The following is a 16,180-nucleotide window of genomic DNA, read 5'->3' on the forward strand; positions in this document are numbered from 1 at the left end:
CTAAGAGAGCTTGATTATTCTCCATAGGCATGTATAATACTTACATTGGTCTTCAGCTCAGTTTATTCATCCCTTCAATTGTAATGCTTCATTTAGTTGCAATGCTTAAATCAAATGTAATCAATTATTGTATGTTTTGTAGTTGTATTTTGAAGTCAGCAAAAGTAGCTAGTTGTTCTATTGGAAGCAATGCTCAACAGCAACTCCATGTCCGTGTTTATGATACTCATGACTTTATAGATCTATGCTATATCCCCACTCTTTTATTTTTGCAGGATGATGAAATTGTATTCAATATGGAAACTATAACATTTTTGATGATCACATCTGTCCTTCTCTGCGTGTTTCCTGTTTCTGCTGCCTTCATTTTAAAGTGGGGCAACTGGAATTGTTTGGAGCATCCAGGATATGGTCACATATATACATTTCTACATATGTAGATTCACAAAACTGTGTAATGGTTCTGTTTTGCTTTTTACTTCTGTCCTAATAATTCCTACCATTTGCTTCCTTTTTTTAAGCTACCTTTGTGAACTGAGCTGATGTTTTCATTAAATGATGTTTTCTAACACTTAGGACTTGTTCCTAAGTGATTAGTTTATATGGAAAATGAGGTTTTAGCTCACTGTCCCCTCTTCGCCCGCCAACCCTGTACATCACTGTGTAAGATGGTTTGTTTAAGAATGCAGGATTAATCATTTTACTCATAATCGTAATTCAGCCATAGACCCTGATTTCATTATGGGGTAAAATTGTCAGTGTGAGTTGCATAGGTTTCCTATAGGATGTCATGTTGCTTTGTTGGGGGAAAAAAACCCTGCTGCTTTTCTCCTGTCTTGCATGTTTCCTGTTCTCCACAGAGGTCTGTATCACATCTTTCAAATGCGGATCAAGTTTTTGAACTCTCTCCTCCTCTAAGTGTTCGGGTACTCAGATGTAGGTCAGACACTACAAATAAACAAGATGCTGAATCTCTGTGCTGGGTTTGCAGCTCCCAGTCGCTTCTTCCTTCCCTTTGCATGGCCTGCTTGAATTCACTGTGTTTCTAGAACTGGCTTATCCAGCCTCTGAAAAATAAGTGAAATATGAATCTCTAAAGACTTTCTCTTTTGAGAAGGCACCATTTTAAAAATGGCCATAAAATTGCAGAAGAATGTCTTCTAATGTACCATGGTTGATGAACTGCAATAGGTTTTCCTCATGATATCACTGCTATTTTTGCCTTTGAAATACAGAAACTTCAATCACTGTGATTATAGGTAACAAGACAGGCTGACACTTAAACTGTTGAAATGTGTTTTTATTATAACTTGTATGAGCGCGTTTAGAAATTGTCATTTTTGTTTTCATGACTCTCTACGGTGTTAAAATTGTATTATATAGAAATGAAACTAACTCATGCCAGAGTACATTCAGATGTGGACCTCTCTGGGATTTCAATTTACAACTTTTACTATATTGATATTCTATTAGGAATAGAGGCATGAAAAGAAAGCCAAACTCCTATTTTTAGAAATCCGTTTAAGAACAAATACTGTGTTCTGTGTTGCGTGATTTTCACTGGCCAGTACCATTTCTCTCAAGAAACCTTCACTGCTTATGGTGGGAGAAAATAAGGCTTACGTGAGAATTCAGCTCATGTCCTACAAACTTGTTGCCAACACAAGAAGCGTGGAATTAACCATGAGAAATCAGCTTGAATTTGAATTGCTATAAAATGTAAAGGTTCTTTTATTATCACTTAGCCACTCTCTTTGACCTCTCGATGCATTTCTTCTGTGCAGAAACATAGGAATCATGCAGGTTTTGGTAATATAGGATGAACATTCTTTACAGTTACCTGAGAACTGATGATGAGAACTTGATCTTCAGTCGGTGCTGCTAATGCTGTTGAACATGAGGGAAGATGCATTTGATGGAAACCAAGGGCTTCACCTTCAGTCCAAAATTTAAGGTATATTTTTCTCTGTCTCTACGAGGTCTAACAAATCTCTCATTCCATAAAGGGTGTTAATCCTCATTGCCTGCACAGCATTGCTTGATTTTGAGCAGGACAGTTTATGGGGATGCAGTAGTACACAACAGCCAAATGAATAAATAGAAATTAAATTTATATGAGAATTTTTGCATGTTTAAAGGCAGAGTCGCTTTTTCAATGCTAAACAAGACATCAGCTTCTAATTCTGTTTTCAAGGTCTTCAGTCTACAGAGATGACCATTCTCATTAAAAATTTTTGAACCATTGAACATAAATGTCTGGAATTAACAGAATGCAGCATTCATGGGTAGTTTCAGCATTATTTGCTAAGTTATAGTACAGAAATGCCCTTCAGAAATAAAATTATGCTCTTGCATAACATTATTTACATTTTTAGTATTGAATTTTTATTTTTTGTTTTAAATTTGGTGGTAGTGAAGTAGACATCTCCTTTGAGTGCTTGGAAGAGAGACTCTGCTAGCTGTGATAATCTTTTTATTAAAACATAATGATTCTTAACCTAGAAAATGATTTTTGTCTTTTATTTTAATGATTAAAAATATCTGGCATTTATATCTTGAAGATCAGTCAACAACTCTGTGCACAGTGCATGCACACATGTGCCAAAAAACCAAGAGGACTATCCAAACTGCTGCACAAATAAGACTTTTCTTTCCTTCTTATATAATGCAAATGTAAAGTGTGAGTGTTTGGAAGGCCTATGTGTGCTCTTGTCATGATAGAGGACAATAATCGTGTCTGTCTGTACTTTGGAACAGACAGTATTTACATCCTTTATTTGCTTTCCAGATACAAGAGATACCATCTCCTGCTTTATGGAGATGTGCTTTGCTCTTTAAAACCTCATTCGTTTTGGCTGGGGAAATCCCAAGAGTCCTTTGCAGGGGGAAACTGCCAGTGTCTGTGTCAAGCAAAAGAGCACGCTGACATAACATTTGGTTCCTGCTTTCACATGTCCTCTCCAGTTCTGGCAATCTCTGCAGTGATTTGTTGTGCGGGTAAGGTTCCGTGTTTAGTTGGAGAATAGGAAATTGTGGTGTCAAGGTGATTCTCAGTTTGCTTCTGATTTCCTTCACTTTCTTCATTAGCTGCAGCAATCATCTATACAATGGCCATCCACCAGTCCCTGTTGCCCAGACCAGGCTTAGATACTGTCCTCGGTTGGGACATGCTTTGGGTGCTCTCCTCTGGTTAAGTTGCTTCTAGGAGATCCCAGTAACAAATCTGTGGCTGGACTCTGCAGTCCCAATGCTGATGCTGTTCTTAGCCCACAGGCATGCAGGGGATTGAAGTGAGAAGATGGAGACATAAGCTGCTAATTCCCCCAAAATGTTTGTCCCTTGCCTGCACCAGGGATATTGATCTCTGACCTTGTCGGGCTGTGCTAAGGAGGCTGCTGTGCATCTCAGCTTTTGCCGATTAAACTGGTGGGCTGGAGAAGCTGCCAGAGAATTTTGAATAGTAACAAATGATAGCTACAAAATGGGATGTCTACTAGTTCCCAGCCTGCTGTAGGCTCTGAAGCAGAACAAATGACTAGTTGTGGGGTTTTTTTTCTTTCGTTTTCTTGTTTGGATAGATCTACATTATCAACAAAGATCCCTTTTCGTAGGTGCAGGCTGGCTGGCCTCTGTATTGGAGTGGAGTTAGTAACATGAGAACTGGGTAAAGGATGATCTGAAGAACTTCCTGGTGCCCAAGAGGAATTTCCATCTCTTTCTGTAAGGCTCGCTGCCAGGATTATGCTGTTGCTGGAGCTTGAGTTTCCTGGTTTAAAGCTAGAATGAAAATCTGTGAATGAATGGCACTTCCAATTCTGGTTGTGCGCAGACACGTACCGAAGGCACCCAAGAGGTTGCAACTGTTTGCTGCAGCATTTCGCTGCTGCTCATCTTATTTTCATTGCCTAAAGGTAGAGGTGTTGTGAAATGTGTCTCAAAAATCCATCTGCAAGCAAACACTAAAACAACGGGGCAACCTGTTCAGTTGGTATGCTCTGTGCACAGGTTACAGGGGTGCTCTGAGACATTTGCTGGCAGAGATACAAGGGATTGTTCAGGATATGTGTATTTCTTGAAACAAGTGCTTACATACAGCCTCTTGAGTGGCTACAGTTGCAGTTACCAGAAATGCTTACACTGATTTTTCCCTGCTTGGAGGAGGGTGTCTTCAAAGTTTGGGGTGTCCTTCACCCCTCAAGTTGAGCTTGGCAAGACTGACCTTCAGAATAAAGTGCACAGTCCAGGTTTTCGGAATGGACCCAGAATGTGTAGGGCGAGGTTTGTTCTGGAACTGTCAGAAGGGATGAGATTGTTTGGTCAGAGTTGTTGTTATATGGTCTTTTTATATTTATTTGGCTATTCTGCTGGCTTTAGGGTTTTGATTTGTATTGTTATATCAGGGCATCTGGAAGCTGAGGTGATCTTCCATGGTATGTGCATGAAAATAACTAAATGAAATATGTTTGGCTATGTTATTTGGAGATTTATAAATTAACATTAATGGGGAAGTATAGGAAAACTTTTTTTGTCACTTACAGTGTTATTTTATTGCTTTTGACAATGATATAAGTTGTGTATCCACCATAAATGTCCTTGGAGAAATGCTAAATTATTATTATTGTTGTTGTTTAGCAGCAGTATTAAAGTTGTCTTTTTCCTAGTATTTAAGTATGCAAAAGCCTCCCACACTTAGCCAACTGTGCTGTTGAGGTAACTTAAAGACTGACTAACATATATACATCAAACTCTGAAGCAAGACAAGAAAATGTGCTAGCAATCTTGCCTTGGCATGCTTTACCTGCCAGAGAAAAATCCTTCCTAAGTTGCATCCCACACAGAGACTTACTTTTCTTGGTAGAATTCTGTACGTACTGCAAGCAGAGCATTCTGTAATTGTGCGCCAGGACTTCAGCTTTAGGTAGGTGTCAGACTGGTTTGTCATGGATTTTGTTTTGAACAGTGGATGTATTTTGCAGGTTTTTACTTCCCATAAAAGCAACTCTCTCTTCTGGGCTGACACCCACCCCACAAACAGGCTCCACCACTTACAGTTCTGGGTGGCACGGAGGGGGTTTTGACTGGAAAAACATGAGCGCGCCACAACCCACAATAGCCTGGTGCACTTCAATGCAGAAGGCACTTGGACTGGGTTCCCTGCTCTCACCAATAATTACTTTTCCAAATGTTTAACTTCCAGTAGGAGAGATTGTGAGAGGCTTCTCCTAAAATGTCTCCTGGCCTTGTGCCCAGTAGCCAACTGGAATACGGGAGGCAGCGCAGACTGGAACCAGAGAGGTCCTTGCTGGTAACGTGGGGGAGCAGTTTCTTCCTGCCATTTTGTGCCTAAACTTTGTTTGGAACCAGAGAAGTTTTTGCAACTGACGTTTTACTTGAATGAAACTGTTTCAGCAAAACCTTTGAATTTTAGTTGAATGATAGTTTTCTGATAGCGGTATCGTTTAATCATCACTAACCTCTGGGCTTACGCGTTGCCAAGATGTTAAGCACCGTGCGGCGTTGCACGTTCTTCCTGTTGAAGCGTGGGGCTTTCCAGACTGCTTTGTTCCAACATCAGGGGTGGGAAAACTTACCTTGTCGGATTATGAACCCAATCTAATCACTGAGAGCTTCAAAGACCTCCCAAAGTCCTCAGGGCCAGGTGCTAACAGCAGTAATACTGCTTTAGTGCCTCTTGTGACAGTTGTATTATACTTAAACCTTTGGTGAAGGACACTACTTAAAAGAGCTGGAGAATTTCACTGAATACTCTGGGGACAGTTGCTTTTCTTTTGATTCCTGCAGATTAGCATAAAAATGCTGAATTACTGTTCTTCCATGCTCTTCTGCTATGTATGTTCAGCGCAGATTCTAAATATGGCAGCTCAAAGCTCAGAATTTTGCTTTATGAAAAATTCTGTGTCTTTGATTGTTTTAGGGGTGGACATCAAAACAAGCAACAATTGATTTTGAAACTGCTGAAAACCATTTTGAAAAAAATTTGGGAAAAAAGTAATTAAAATACATAATTGCAGCAAAACTTATATTTGTAAGAAAAGAAATACAAAGATGGGTATAAAATAATAGTAGAAAATGGAAAGAATTAAAAATACTAATATTTTTGTAACAATTTTTCAAATGAGACCATCATTTTTCAAATTGAAAAAAATCTGGTTTGTAGTGCTATTTTTGTAATTAATATGAATTTACAGCAGCCTCAGACTTGTCACTATTGTATTTTGTACCACGAAAACTGGACCAACAACATGTAAGTTACAAGTAGCAATGGCTGCTGCTTTGCTGTGCCACTCTAGGAACAGCCCATTGACTGGCAGCAAAAATTATTCATGTTTTCTGAAGTCTCAGAATTCCTGTTTTCCCACAGGCTACTTATTGATGAAAATTTATACAGATCCTGGCTGAACTTTAGATCATCGCATAGATAATAGAGAAATGATTTCTGTAATCTCACAGGTATTGTTAGGAAAGAGAAGTGCCAAGCACATCCCTGAACACCGTTCAGCGGGCATGTTTGCTTTGAACAAAGGGAGAAAAGTATTCAGCCTCTTGTCTTCATTTCTGCACATGAATATCATATTGGTATGTGTGATCTCAATTAAATCTGGAGTTCTGAGAGTACTCTTGCATGAGGACTATACTGAAGTGTTTTGCTTATTTATGCGGTGAAAGTTATCTTTAGAGTTTATTGCTTATATTTACCTAAATGTTGCTCAAGCTAATTGTTCGGTTTTTTTGGAAGTCTTGAGAGGTGGTAACACAGCCCATTGCTCAGGTGCTTGGTGCGTCTGAATAGCAGCACTTGCTCTGGAGAAGACTATATATAATGTGCAATTTCATGTTGCCATTTGCAGAAAAATGTTCAATATTCATATCTTTCTACTTGACTCACAGCCAGTCCTGGTCAAATAAAGAAGCACTTGACAAATACTTTTGCTGGTAATGCTTCTGTTCATTGGAAATACTTATCTGAGAGCCAGCTGAGTCCTGACTGTTGTGAAAAGCTCTTGTTGAAAGCAACTTTGTTAGAAGCTTGTTGGGAGAGGTTTCTTTTAAAAAAAATCTGTGGTCATTTTAATACATTATGACTCAGCAACTGGGCAACAATTCAGTTAAAGCAGAATAATCCAGTGCGCAGCTGAACTGTGAGAGCTGAAAGCAGTCAAGGCATTTATGTCAAATATTCTGAGCTGAAAGAAACTAGGATCAGCACCCAAATGACTTGACTGCTCCAGATTTACCATAAAATGTCATGATGACAAGTCCCACCAGCTGTATTTATTTCAAAGCCGGACAATGATTGTGCTCAGATTTCACCAGATGTCTGTCATGCCCAGTGTCCTCTTTCTGGCAGCAGCCAAAGTGAGTGACTAGGAGAAAAATATTCAACAGAGCGAACATATTGTGATAACTGACCAAATATTTTCTCAACCTCCAACACTTTTCAGTAGAATAATTTTTGAAGCAAGAAGTAATGACGTTGTACTCAGTCACCCTACAAGTCTGCTCCTCCATGAACTTGTCCCATTTTCGCTTAAACTCAGGTAGTTTTTCAGCATCTTTATTTTCTGCAGTAAGAGCTTGCAGAACCAAAACATTTGAACTTTGTATTTGGCTTTTCCTGTTGATTTTAGTCCAAAGTTCCTTAACTTCTTTTTTTTCTTTTTTTTTTTTTTAATTTTATTTTGGATGGCCAATCAATATTTCCTCTACATCATTAATGAACTTACGACTTCTTGCTCAGCTCTACCTGTAGTCCCTTCCACTCTGGAAGGTTCAGCAGCTGCTGCTAACTTTCCCCACACTTTCCTGAACTGTTTCCCGTTCTTCTGTATATTTCTTGAATGGTTTTGAGGCAGTTAAATGAGACTGGAATTCCACATGATGTTATATAACTATGTAATGTAATTTTTCACTTTGAAATCCAGACCCGATTTCTGGGTGGGCACGTTTAACTCAGCAGCCTTCATTCTGTCCGTGAACTTCAAGCTGTTTTCCTACATGTGTCTGAGATTTTTTGCTTTTCGTTACTCGCTATTTGAATTCCTAGTGGCCTTAATGTAGCTCTTCAGTAAACCATCATTTGCACTGCAAACCTAAAGACAAGCGAATAACCTGTTTTCATCTTTTTCATTTCTGAGGCTGAGTCAAAGACCCTGTATATCACAGTGGAGCACATGCACCAGACTGAGGTAGAGGATAATAAGAGCCCCAGCCTTGGTTTTCATGCTTTTTTTTGACTTGTCTAATGCAGTCTTACATCTATATAACATTTAACAGATCTGAATTAAGAAAGGAGGAAACTGTTGTGTTGTTTCCAGGCAAGTGGGACTCTATGACCCACCTCTGCTTTAGAGATTTAAAGACATGTTCTTCAGCTCTGAGCACATTCTTTAAAGAAAAGTCAAAATGCTAGTGCTTTGTTAATGACATCCTCCTACTTTGCCTGGGTAGGCTGGTCTTTCAAAGCACTAGATTAGCACTCAGCAGCTTATTTTTTTGGAGACTGAATTCACTCCAAGTCTTTCAGAAACAGTCATTTGTCAATGATTTGAATTGAATTGCTGACTATTTGCATATTGGCTTTCCTGACTCAAGGGGAAGTAGGAAGCACTGGTTGTCATACCTAAAATCCACAGCTCAGGAAAATCTCCCAATGGCATTCTAGAACAAAGGATTTATAGAAAAGATGGTTATGCTGCAGAGTGACTGAGTACTCATATGCTGCTAACCCTCCCCTCCACCCCCCCGAAAGAGAACTGTAAATCAGTATTCTGGGTTTTTAATCTAGAATAGAATCTTCTAAACTTTACATCTAATTTAGCTCATTAATTCATTGTATTTCCATAGCAGAATGTCAGGTTGGTTTCCGTTGTCTAATTAGAATTATTGAAGACCAAAGCTTTTTCTGTGTCCAAGTAGCTGTGTGCAAATCACACTCTGAAGATGGTGGTGCTGGAGATGGGGTCTTGGATATGTGCATATACTGGACATTTTCTTTACCCCATTTGAACACTGTAAGCACTGAATTTGCAGGTTTGTAACGCTGTTGTAATGCTAAAAATTTGAGCTATGATTTAAGTGAGGTTGACTGTAAGAATATTGAAATAAGGATTCCAACACTAAGAGAGGCAAAGCAGAATGCTATTGATGACATTCCTCTCTTCATGCACTTTGCTGGCTAAGGTCACATTTTTGGGTAAAGCCAGCCCTTCCTTTCAGGAAGCCTCTTCTGTCTTGTGGGAAGAGTTAGCAATTGCTAATCTGCTATTTAACATGCTCTCTGGAGACACCAAATCCTAGCCCTACCTTTATACAATGATTGTACCTCCAGGAAGGCAGCCTTGTCCTTGAATTGGTGCAGATGGCAAAAGTTGCCTCAGTTCCTTAGAGGTGTGGTGTGGGTTTTTTTTGTTTGTTTTCTTTCTCCCAAGGTAAAAGTCAGACAAGCAATATCTAGATTCTTTCCATGCGAATTGCTGTGATCTTGATTTAAGTCTCAGCTTTGGAAAGAGAAGTCAGTAGGGAATACTCGCATTTCATAGAATCATTTGAAATTGTTCTGCTTCAGCTGTTTCCCAGGTTGGTGAGAGAATGCTCAGCGCCTTGTCACTTCGCCCCTATTGCTTCCTAAAATGCTTACAACCAAGAATGTTTCACCACAAAGGACCAATTCTTAAATTAAGTGTAGGTTAAATAGTTCTCATATGCATCCCCCTTGAATTTAGAATACTTCTTAGAGGGGTTTAATTTGCAGTGGGTGTATTGGCTCTGATCAGTTCTGGTTCTATTATAGCAGCAGAAAGTGAGCTTGAAGGTCAGCCATGCCTTTGTTTCCAGAAGAGATCTAGTTGAGCGTGTTGAATGTGTTGCCTCTAGTATTTCTTTTATGTGGTATCTTGCTGACTTTCCCCACAAAATTTCAGCATCTCTCCAGCTGTCCAGGCTCCCTGTGTACTCAAAGGTAACTCACTGCATCCACCTAGGGTGGCTGTCTGCATTGACTGGGGATGATGAGGTTAATTTTTACTTCACTAGATTTGCATTGTCTTCAACCAAACTTCTGATACTTGTTCTGATGGCAGCAAAGGGGGGAAAAGTATATTCTGTAGTTGGGCAGTGGTGCATAAGAGTGATTACTGGTTGGAACCTAAAAACTGTGGGGTCAAAGTCTGTGGTTTTGTGGAGGTGCTTTTATTGATGTTATTTTTTCCTTCACTGATACAAATCACCCAACTGAGAAGAGTTCGGACTACTCGTGTGACTCAATTCTGCAGACCCAAGGCTGAGCTGCTGGTCAGTTTGCTTTGCATGTATCTGTGTGATAATAAAGAGTCTGTCATGCTTAGACAATAAAAAAATCATGGTCCTACAAATCTAAGTTTAGAAATGATCTGGTTTATAACCCGTCCTAATAAGCCTGTCTTCATGGATGGGCTTTAATGTTTACTTTAAACATCTAGAATGAGGTCTCTCCTGAAACAGAGCATTTGCTATATAGTGATGATTTGGGGATGCTTTCGCTTCCTTGATTTAGTGTATTCTCTTGACTTGAAAGCTGAAAGAGAGGCTGACGAGCAGTGACCCACAAAGGGAAATTAGACAAAAGATGCCTAATGATGCAATTGCTTTATTGTAGGTTGCCAGTAATTAAAGTTCAGGCAAATGTACAAGGTTATATTCAAGGATATTTCTCTCTTTCTTTGAGGTTTTGATAAGCATTACCCCTGTGAGGAGGTATTTGTATTGGTCTCCTCCATTTATTCTGTTATGTTTCCATATTCTTTGAGCAATAGCTTGCAGTATATGTATGTATTTTACTTTTTCTTACTGTAGCTGACATGAATATTGACTGAATCCAGCAATTTGTAAGATCTTAAGGCACAGAAATCCACTGAGGCAATCATCTTGTATGCATATCTCAGCATCAAGCCTGTGAAAGTAAAATGTAAACTTCTAGAATCTGACTGATTCAAATCAATTTTAACACTGACGAGAGAGTCAATTTTTCTTCTCTGGAAAAAATCTCACTACATTTGGAACACTTCTACTTGAAAATAAAAATCAAAGGAAGTATCATCTTAAAATCCCATGCTAATACCTTATGTATGAAATCAGTTTAGTTTGACCTAGCTTGATTTTATAACAGTATTGCGGTCAGATGCAGCATCCTGAATTGGTTTGGAATTTTATAACTTTCGTGCACGTCAGTAGCTACCTCAGTGGTCACAGTGCAGTTTCTTCCTGATTTTGATGGAGTTAACCTTATGTCTATGTCCCTCCCTCTAAAACCAAACAACAACAAGACAAGCAAAAATAACCCCACCCACAAGCAACCAAAACACACACACCAAACAAAACCACACGAAAACCCAACAAACAAGCAACACGCAACACAACAAGCCCCTACCACCTTAAACCTGTGCTGCGGTCATTGGGCATCACCACTGGAAGGGCTGCAGTTTTCACGGTGGGCTCGCGCTATGAGATTTTGAGTGTAGAACAGAAGAGAAAAGTTCAGCTGTCCCTTGGAGCCAGCTCGGTGCAGCAGCAGTGGTGTAATCTCTGTCCTGTCCTGTTTTCATCAGGCACCAATTAACCGATTTGGTAGTAAAACTCAGATGTTTATAAAGCCCTTTACATAGTGGCATGTGTCATGATTGAGCAAAGCTATAGTTATGTTTTGTGTGAAACTGCAAACAGTTGTTAAAATAATTTGCCTTACAGTCATTTGCTTGTATTCAGTAATGATGTGGAAACACAGTAGTATACTTTATTAGGCTTTGGCCTAAAAACTTGTGCTGCTGTATTGCTCCTTTGTTATTTATTTATTCCACTATTTTTTCTTGATCATTTGGGCATTGGCAATAGTATCTTTCAGAATTATTGGAAATGTTTTTCCTGTGGTGAAGCACAGAAGTGCTGCAGAAGATGCTGGCTGGCATATACCAACTCTTGGTGAGCTCAGTCTCAAATGAGTTCTATTCCCTGCAGTAGAATGTAACCTCAGCACCCATAACCATTCAAAAGCTAATCAAAGGAGCCACTGAAAACTAAAGTCTTGGGTTTTGTTTGTTATACACATGCTTATGTCTTGCATATCATCTTTTTGCTTGAATATGCATCTTGGGTGAACAGGAGTCCTATACCACCTTCCCCTTCTGTGGCAGAAATGTGTCACACGAGTAGAATTAACACTGGAGCCATTGGACTCCATTAGTAGCTACAAATCTGCTTCGCTGTATTCACTTAGAGTTTTATTCAATCAACAGTAACAATCACCAAACTTTAAAATTATCAGAGAACCACTTTATATGGTTTTGGAGGGGTTGGTCCAAACAAAACAACACAACTTTTTAAAAAAGAGTAATTGGTTTGTTCAAATAACTCCTTTTAAAAAGATTGCCTTCTCTTAGAGTGTATTGTATTTCTTTTTCTTGTCCAGACTATTGGCTGCTTTGTACTTAGAGATGCTAATTTCTGCAGCCTTTCAGAACATTTACTAAAGCATCATAATTAGTTTGCTTCTAAATGTCAAAGTTTTCTTGCACTTCCAGCATCTAGGTAACTTACTGACATTACAGCCCTGATAGAGAATTATGGCTATGGGAAGACAATTGATAAAACAAAGGATATTTAAAAGAGCAAACCTATGCATCCTCAAGGGAAAAAAGAGTATTTGAAAAAGGGCCAGTGCATAAATTTAAGCAGCGCTTGCTTGCACTGCTGCTACCTACTCAGTTTGCTAGGTAATCTCTGTCATATGTTACTGAAAGAAATTTAGCATTAACCAGCCCTCCTGCAAACCTCTGCCTGCCCCAGAAGGATGAGGTGATGATCTTAGCTCTTTGGCAGTAAGTTTATGGAAAATTCTATCACCTCTAATGTCTGTTGTCACTTTAAAATGTAGCTCCCCTGTGGTGTAGGTAGTTATCCAGAAGTATGCTATGTTAGAGGTACTTAGCTGAGCAGTTTTACCTCAGTGGACCTCTGGAAAAGTTCTGGGAAGAGGGAGCTGAATGCCAGTGCTGATGTCCAGCTCCCTGAAATCCTGCTCCAGGTAATGATTTCCTGTACTTGAGCTTCATTTTTTGGAGTGATGAGAGAAGAGGATGTTAATTATATCCTTCTGTGTGAGGCTCTGCATATGACTCAGCAGAGCTGAGGGAAGAGCTGGGGAGCAGATTTGTACAGCAGAATTAGTATCTGCAGGTGTTTAAACTTACCATCCTGATTTAAAGTTTTTTCATAGGAGTTTTAAGGTCTCAAGAGTGCTAATAATAGGATAAAGTATGTATAAATGTAGTTTGTCATTTGTCAAATGTCTTTCTTTCTAGTTTCTTCATCTTTCAGTATTAATAAGATATCACAGTTACTGACCAAATATATTTTGATTTCTGGCTATTTTTGAACAATATTAAGGCAACTAGCAAAGAAGTAGAGGCTTAAAAAGCCTTATTCCCAGAAGCAGCAGGCTGTATTGTTGAATAGAACATATACAGCGTATACTTTACTTTTTTAAAAGTGTGGTTTTGAAAGTAAATCCTTCATTTGGGGCAAATGAGAAAGTGAGCAAGTCTTCACTGCTCCCACATTAACACATGCAATTTGAAGAAGAGCTCTTTGGTTTTTGTTGGAACATCATCTTCAGTATAATGCTTGCGGTGTTCTTGTAATTCTTCCTTTTCACACAGAACAGACCTAGCTGAATATAAATCCTTGGCTATGGATCTCTCTTTGAAAAGCATTTCTAAGGATGATACCTTACATAGGTTCACTAAGCCTGATGACAACCTTTTTAGACACCTAGAGCTTCTCAGCTGCTGTTCAGCCCTGGCTTACACATGGTACTCAATAGGGTGGCACGTGGTGCATCATCCATAGCTCTCGTCAGCCTCTGTCTCTCTTTGCATTTAATGGAAATATTAACATTTGCTGATGGTCCACTAGTGAAACAAGCTGGAGAAAAGCCTTGTGGTGTCCTAATGCAAGGCTCAGCTCTGGTACAGAAGCTTAAATAAGTCTGTAGTAAAGCTGGGAGGAGTACAGTAATACAGTCCCCAGTATATACTGAATGCATGGCTGGACTTCTGGGGTGTTGGTCAAGAGGGGGCTGAACATGAGCCAGCAGCGTGCCCAGGTGGCCAAAAAGGCCAACAGCATCCTGGCTTGTATCAAGAATAGTGTGGGCAGCAGGACTAGAGAAGTGATCATCCCACTGGTGAGGCCCCACTTCGAATCCTGTGTTCACTTGTGGCCCTTCACTACAAGGACCACTTTGAGGTGCTGGAGTGAGTTCAGAGAAGGACAATGAAGCTGCTCATGAGGGGTCTGGAGCACAAATCTGATACGGAGCAGCTGAGGGAGCTGGGGGGTTCAGCCTGGAGGAGGCTGAGGGGAGACCTTCTTATCTCTGAACTGCCTGAAAGGAGGATGGAGCATGGAGGGAGCTGGTCTCTTCTCCCAAGTAACAAGTGATAGGACAAGAGGAAATGGCCTCAAGTTGTACCAGGGGAGGTTTAGATTGGATATTAGGAAAAATTTCTTCCAGGAAAGGGTTGTCGGGCATTGGAACAGGCTGCCCAGGGCAGTGGTGGAGTCACCATCCCTGGAGGGGTTGAACACACATGGAGATGAGGTTCTTGGGGACATGGTTTAGTGCTAGAGTTAGGTTATGGCTGGACTTGATGATCTTGAGGGTCTCTTCCAACCAAAATGATTCTATGATTCTGCGACTTTTGTTTCTCACAGGACAGGGAGGTGTCACCAGTGTGACCCTGCAGCCCCCTGCTCCTGGCTGCCTGAGAACTGCTCTCTGTGGGCCCTTGAGCCCCCAGGAAGAGGACGGGGACATCAGCCCTTCTGTGGCCCTGCTGTGTAAGGGGGAACTGGTGTGGCAAGACAGGGAGATAAGACCAAGTCTAGGCACGTGCAGGAGTCAGGATACTTGTTTCCCCTGGGCAAAACTGGATATATTTAGACCTGCAGTGCACCCAGAAATAAGTACTTAATTTTTCACATTTCATTTCTCTGAGCATTCCTTCTCTTGATGCAGTAAGGGAGAGTTCTGTTTCGGTGAAGCAGTATATGAGACAGGGTAGCTGCTGGGGGTCTGCTCTTTTAGGGTTGAGTCATCTGTTCGTGTTTGAAACAAGGACAAGCCTCATACCTGCATGTGGAATAACTATGCAGTTAGAGACAGAGTAAAGCTGCAGTAGAAATGCTATTTTTTTTTCCAATAAATAATGCTCTTAGGGGAGAGCATTCATATAAGATAACACAAATACTTTGGTAAGAATTCTGTTGTTGTAAAACTCCTGAATATTGTCCTCAAATCCCAGAAGACTTTGCTTTGTGTTGGTGTTGATGCAGATCTGTTCTAGAGTGGCTGATACTGGTTCAGATGGGGGTTTTTTAGCTTACTGTATTTTGAGTGAGACGTGGGGAGCCCCCAGGTTTAAGTAGGTTGCAGGTATCACCAAAGATCACATGATACAAAGTTTCAACTAATCCACTAAAAAATTCTCTGCCTATTTTAGGAAGAGAATTTAATAATGTGGCAGCATGTATTCACTTATTTAGACTTAAAGCAACTAATTACTAAAGTCTTTACAAGTCTTGATTACAAGTGTCAACAATCATTCTGAATATAAATATCTTGACAATTTGAACTTCTCTCATCTAAGGCTATTTTATATTGGTTTTCTAACTGTGTTACAGTTTGCTGAGTCTTGTGAGCACTATCCCATAGTGCTCTAATTGCATGGCTTCTGCAGATACTATATCAGCCCATCAGTATTAATGCAGCAGAAAGCAAGTACCCTTGTGTCTCTACAAAGCCAATTTAAAGTATTTCTAGAATATAGTTTTGAATTACTTTTTACTTCATTTTATTTTAGATAACACTTCCATTTAAATAAAACTGCCTGTGGGGCATTGTAGATTGGTCAAAAAGTGCTGTATTGTTCTATTAGTTAAAATTCTTGGTGCTGCAAGAAATTGTTTTCTGCCTCCATTCGCATTTTTCAAACTCTTGGTTTAGTTACAGCATGGGATTGTCCCAACTAGAGGAAGAAGAGCTGTGAGGTGAAGTGTGGAGGAGCAGCATTTATTGAAGAGGTGCATATAGCAGGAAGGATTTGGGCTGAAATATGGAATAAAAAAC

The 16,180-nt window shown here is 39.8% G+C and overlaps 1 long non-coding RNA gene across 4 annotated transcripts in view; it reads left to right on the top strand.

Moving 5' to 3' along the window:
• LOC139828837 (uncharacterized) overlaps positions 1–16,180 on the top strand; it is a 352,305-nt gene that overhangs the window by 201,205 nt on the left and 134,920 nt on the right. For 3 of the 4 annotated variants that reach the window (XR_011740842.1, XR_011740840.1, XR_011740841.1), the window contains exon 7: positions 1,837–1,954. The exons of the other annotated variant lie outside the window; for it this stretch is intronic. This is a non-coding gene — a long non-coding RNA (uncharacterized lncRNA). The remainder of the gene's footprint in view (positions 1–1,836; positions 1,955–16,180) is intronic. 4 annotated transcript variants of the gene reach the window in all.

The sequence above is a fragment of the Patagioenas fasciata genome, chromosome 11 (assembly GCF_037038585.1).
Source record: "Patagioenas fasciata isolate bPatFas1 chromosome 11, bPatFas1.hap1, whole genome shotgun sequence".
Lineage (NCBI taxonomy): Eukaryota > Metazoa > Chordata > Aves > Columbiformes > Columbidae > Patagioenas > Patagioenas fasciata.